Below are 5,674 nucleotides of genomic sequence, written 5' to 3' on the forward strand. Positions count from 1 at the left end.
GGGAGGGGGCATCCGTGGGCTCGGGTCCGGCCAGCGGCCGCGCAGCCTCCCCCGCGGAGCCGAGCCCCGAGGCCGCCCCCCCCCCCCCGGGGGCCGCTGGCCGGGAGCCCGCGCCTGCCTGGGCCGCCCTCGGGCCGCGCCTCCTCCGCCCTCAGAGCCGCCGGGACTCCGCGGAGCCGCGAGAGTCTGAGCAACTTTCTAGAAACCTCCTCAAGCACGCGGTCGGCCGTGGCCGCGCCCCGGACCAGCGCCCCCGCCCCCGCCCCCGCGTGGGGGAACCCGGCGCCGGCCTGGACCCGGGGATCCTCCGCCGACGGAGCCGCCGAAGGAGAGTCGGAGGGCGGCGGCCGCCACCCGTCCGTGAACACGACGGCTCGGGGCGGGAGCCGGGCCGCAGGCAGCCCCCGGGGGCCGGCGCCGGGCTGAGCCGCAATCCCCGGAGCGGCCGGAGCTGGGGGCGCTCAGCTGTGTCCCGCGGCCGCGACCCACGAGGGGCGCTGGGCGTGGGGCTCCCGCGGGGCTGCGGCGGGGGGAGCCTCACCGGAGCGAGCCCCGGACAGCAGCCCCAGACAGGAAAGCGGGTGGCGGAGGAGTAACAGTTTCCTTAAAGATAGCAGGAGGGGGTGGAGAAGTGACAAAGTGACATTCTCGCGAGCACCGACAGACGCCAGGCCCCGGGTCAGATGCCTAGCACCTTCCTAAGTGTCTTCTGAGCGAGACCCTTCGCACCCGTTGGACCGATGAGGGAGCGGAGGTCCAGACAGGTTAAGACACTTGCCTGCAGCTACCCAGCTCATACGTCCAACGCTGGGACTGAAGCCATCGAGACCATCAGTGGACCAGTTCGGGGCACAGAAGACGGGCACAGAGAGCCACAAGGGCCTGTCCTTTGTGGCCCAGGTGTCCCGCTGAGTATGTGAGGACCTTGTTCCCCATGCGGGAGCTTCCCCGGCAGAGTGGGATGGAAAAGCACAGAGCTCCCTCAAAGGACACCCGAGATCATGCGGCGGGCCAGCACCCAAGGTCTAAGAGTCACGGGGCCAAGTTCCCAGTGTCCAGGACACAGTGGGCCTCCACTCTGATAACATGCTCTGTCCAGGGAAGGACTGCATCTGCCCACAGTTATCCTGTTTTCGTTTTGTGATCATGAACTCACTGAGCTCTCGTCCAGTCGCGCCCGGAGAGCTGAACTTCCAGAGCCCCGCGGCCTCACCCACGTCACACAGAATGTGCAGACACTGTCAGCCGCAGAGCGAGGGGACCAGAGAGTCGGCTGGCCAGGGCGAAGTCAAGACTGGAGCCCCAGGAGCTAGCGATCGGCCCCTGGGGCCCAGGAAGTGGACAGGCACCAAGACCCAGTCTAAAATCTCTACGACCGACTCAACATCAGCCCCTCACGAGGGACTCAGAGCGCTTATCAGAGGAACAGGGGACACAGAGGTGGGCGGCTGGACACTCGTCCCGTGGCCAAGCTGGCCACTCAAGGGCGATGAGTAAACCCTCCACAAAACCGTTATCTCTCATAGGGAATGACGTTTGGGAGACAGGCTCTTTTTGAAAAAGCCCTAGGGCTGATGCTTTGCATCTGATTTGAGAGAAAGACATTTTCCCCAAAGTGTTTCTGAAATAGAGACAAGACAAACGCCTTCACTGTGATTCAGTCATGTTCTCTGTGCCTAATTAATGAGCACGTACCCCAAGAGGTTGAGAAGTGTCGCCTATCACCTCTAGATTTTTTAAAGTGTGAGAACATCCAGACACCAGCGTGCTTCTAATTTCTGCTTGACACGTCAGGGCAGCAAATTTTTAAAATGAAAAATGTGTCCCAGTCAAACTGCCGTTCCCTCCCTCCACACTAAGCACTGGTAGTCTTCATGAATCCGGTCTCTCCGGGCACACACTGGCAGGTGCTGGGACAGCCCACCCATCAGACCACACTTTGCCACAGGCACAGCCAATGCCCGGCGGGGAGCCGTTTGATAAATGTTGATAGAAAGCCGGCTCTAGCCCAGGGTAAGCCCTTCACGGTCCTTGGCCTCCCCGCCACCTGCAGAAAGGGGACAGCCCAGCACAGGGACGACACAGGCCTGGATTCCTGCCCACCACACACTTGCTGTGTGGGAATAAAGACACCTAGCATAAAATGCTGATGTTATCTCTCTTACCTTAATGGTCATTTTACAGGAATACAAAGGCAGGAGGCAAAACATGTATAATTAGTGTCTCTGAACTTCATACTTCGATTTAGAATTCATGTTAAAGGATGCTGGACTGTCCTTATCATGTGTTATAGCCTTATGGCGGGGGGCTATACTCCCCTTTAAGGATCCAGGGAGCAAGACTCGTGATGGAGTAAGTGCAGACGACTGTGCTCTCTCGGGGACGCTGGGATGGGTTTCACTGATTTCTCCACTAAAAAGTCTCAAAAGTTTATTTTCAAAAACGATTCACTTTTAGAAGTCCTCATCTTTGGCTGTACCTAAAAAATGATCAGCTTCATCCAAAATGATGTATTCGTTGTTCTAGAAGCTGCGGGTGCCCAGGGACCCACTGTGAGATGCACGGAATGAGGCCCCCGAGAAAACAGGTAAAAACCCAGAGCAGGATCAGGGGACACTTGGGAGAAGCTTCCAAGAGTGAAAAGTGTTCTCCCAAGGAAGCCTTGCTGCACCGTGGCCGCTGCTCCGCCTCGCTGCTCCGCGCCCCCATCCCAACCCCGCCAACTCTGCAGCTGCTCCCTCCACCTCCTGCAGTACTAACCTGTCCTACTCGTGTTCCCCAGCCGCACACAAGGCACACAGCGCTGGTGGTCGTGCCCAGATAAGAAGGGAACCCAGGAGTCTCGAGGCGTCCCAAACTGAGGCCACACCTCGCTTATACCACGAGTCCACGGGGGGGAGGGGCTGGCCACACAGGTTCCAGGTGTGGAACCCGGCCTTGTCAACACGTGGCTTCCAGGGAGTTCTGCTGGACGGTGAGAAGAAAGCAGAGACCACACGTCAGTGCTGCTCATGGCCTGCTTGCTGGCTACCACTGCCCCATGTCCCGCCTGGGACAGAAGACTTCCCGAGTCCCCAGGGAGAAGAGAGCCGGGAAGCTGGCCCACGCCACTCTGGTCCTGCCTGTGAAGCCAAAGCTTCTGAGCTTCCCCTTCTAGGTAGGCCCTTCCCTCAGGCTGTCCACCGTCGTGGCCTCTGTGCAGACCTGCCTTCTGCTCCTGCTTGCCCCTCAGCCTCAGTGGGGCTCCTCCTCATCCCAAATGCCCTCTGCCCACAGGCTGGGCTCCACAGCCCACACCCCTGCCTCCAGCACACCCTGATGTGGGATCCTCTCAGCACCTCCCCGTCCCTGGCTGGACTAAAAACGCTTAGGACAGACATCGGACCTCCCTCCTGCCTCCTCCAGTCCCAAAGCACTCCTCCCAGAGCCTGCAGGCCTATCTGTCCAGCTTCCAGAGCCCCGTAAACACGCACCTGCTGCACTTGTTCCCGAGAGTCTGGAAGGAATTGTCCCTAAGCTGGAGGGTCACGCGTTCACTGGACAGGCAGATGCGAGAAAGCCATGGCTCTACGTGGAGCTGCTGGAGTCCTGCCACCGGGCGCACCGGCATGAAGGTTCCAGGACCTGCCAGGCTACAGATTCTCCACTTCCTGGACACAGGCACGTGGAGAACCATTCCCTGAGACATGTCACAAGAAAAGATGTCACCCGGTATATTCATTTTCAGTTGCTGCTCTCACAAATTATCACAGACCAGACGGCGTCAAACAATACAAATTTATCACCTTACAGTTCTGGAGCCAGAAGTAACAAAAGGGTCTCCCTGGGCTAAAAGCAAGATGTTTACAGTCTCGTTCTCTCGGGCACTTCCAGGGCACAATCTGTTTCCTCGTGTTTCCCAGTTTCTGGAGGCTGCCCACGCTCCTTGGCCTCTGGCCCCTTCCACCGTCAAAGCCAGCAGTGGCCATCGGAATCACATGCTCACTCCCGCAGTGACTGTGACAGGCTTAGGGAACCTTGTGACTACAGCAGGCCCATCTGGGTAATCCAGGACAATCTCCTCATCCCAGTATCCCTGACCCAACCGTATCGGGGCCATGTCCGCGGACTCTTAAGTTCACGGAGCTTAGGGTGTGGGTGTCTTCGTGTCTGCCGACCTCGGTCCAAGGAAGGTGTTCCCCTGGGACATGCCGTGAGTCAGGGGACTCCCACCGCTCCCGGCCAGTGGGGTGGCCTCTGGGCCCACCCCGTGTCATCTTCGTGATCACTGAGCAGCACCGCCTGGCAGCCGTGGGCTTAAGGACCTTCCCAGGAACTGGGGTCCCATGCGGCACAAGCAGAAAGACGGGACGGTCTGCTGGAGGCAGCATTTCTGCTGCTCTGTGAATCACATGAGGGAAAGAGCTGGAAGGGGTGGGTCTGAGGAGTGGCCACAGCTCCATGAGGGAGAGGAGGCTGGAGGCCCTGCGCGGCTCTGGTGGAGGGAAGCCGCGGGCAGCAAGGACATCCTGGACATGGAGGAGGGTCTCAGGAATGGAGGAGAGGCTCAGAGTGGGGTGCTGAGCCCTGGGGGCCTCCAAGACGCCAGGCCTCTGTCAGATTGATGGCGGGACAGACTCTTGCCGCACACCCTGGAGGGGGGTGTGGGGGGGGGGCACTGTGGGCGAGAAGCAGAGCGGCCCTCTGCAGGGGACGTGGGAACAGAACGGAGCTGGACGCACCATAGTGGCAAGCAAGGGAGGCTCTCGCCTGAGGCTCGGCCTCCGCAGGACCAGCTCCTGGCCCAGAGTCCAGACCCTCTGAACACAGAGACATTCTTTACCATTTCAAGACTCCAGGAATCCAGAGTCAGCAGTGCTGGGATGGGCCGGCATCCTGCAACACCGACCAGGCTGCCCCACCGGCCAGAGGAAAGCGCCGTCCTCTGGTTCACAGAGCCCGCGAGGCCGTCCAAGGCCACGCTGCCGGGTCACTGTGGTGTGGGCTGGCTCCCCTGCTCCTGCTTTGTCCCTGATGACCGCCTGAGAGGGGCAGACCCAGAGGCGGGATCTAGGCCCCCTGTTTCTTGCCAGGGCCTGCATGCCTCCTCTCCAGCAGCTTCAGGAGGCCCCGGGGGAGGCATCAGGAGCCCCTTGCCTGGCTCAGCCACTGTTTCTAGCAGCAAAGCGTCTGCCGGCCAGTTAACCTCCCTGAGCTGTGGCTCCCCCCGCCCCCCACCCGGAGACTCGGTCGGGCAACTCCCACCTCACAGAGGCGGCAGGATGTCCCTGAGCCTCTCTTCCCCTCACCTTTCTCCTTCTCCTTACCACCAAGTTCAAATCACGCCAGACTGATCTTCCTGATCAGCCCAACTAATTTCCCGTCCTGGCAGTTTCCAAAGCAAAATGCCTTGTTGCTTCGGGGGCCGCGATCCGAGCTTCCTGTGGTCTTCCCGTGTGGGCCGCATAGCAGCGGGGGCGGGTGAGGAGTGGGGTCAGCCCGAGGACCCGGCTGGCTCGGCCCATTGCAGTGGCACAAACAGCGTAATGATTAACTCCCGTCCAGCGCCGTCAGCCTCCCACACACATTCATGAGATGCTAACCGCTCCGGCTCGCTCCGCAGAGCTGGCCGCTCACATTACAAGAGGACCAACATACTTGGCTTCTGAGTCACTCACGGACACGATCTTTCATG

The sequence above is a fragment of the Mustela nigripes genome, chromosome 7 (assembly GCF_022355385.1).
Source record: "Mustela nigripes isolate SB6536 chromosome 7, MUSNIG.SB6536, whole genome shotgun sequence".
In the NCBI taxonomy this organism is placed as follows: domain Eukaryota; kingdom Metazoa; phylum Chordata; class Mammalia; order Carnivora; family Mustelidae; genus Mustela; species Mustela nigripes.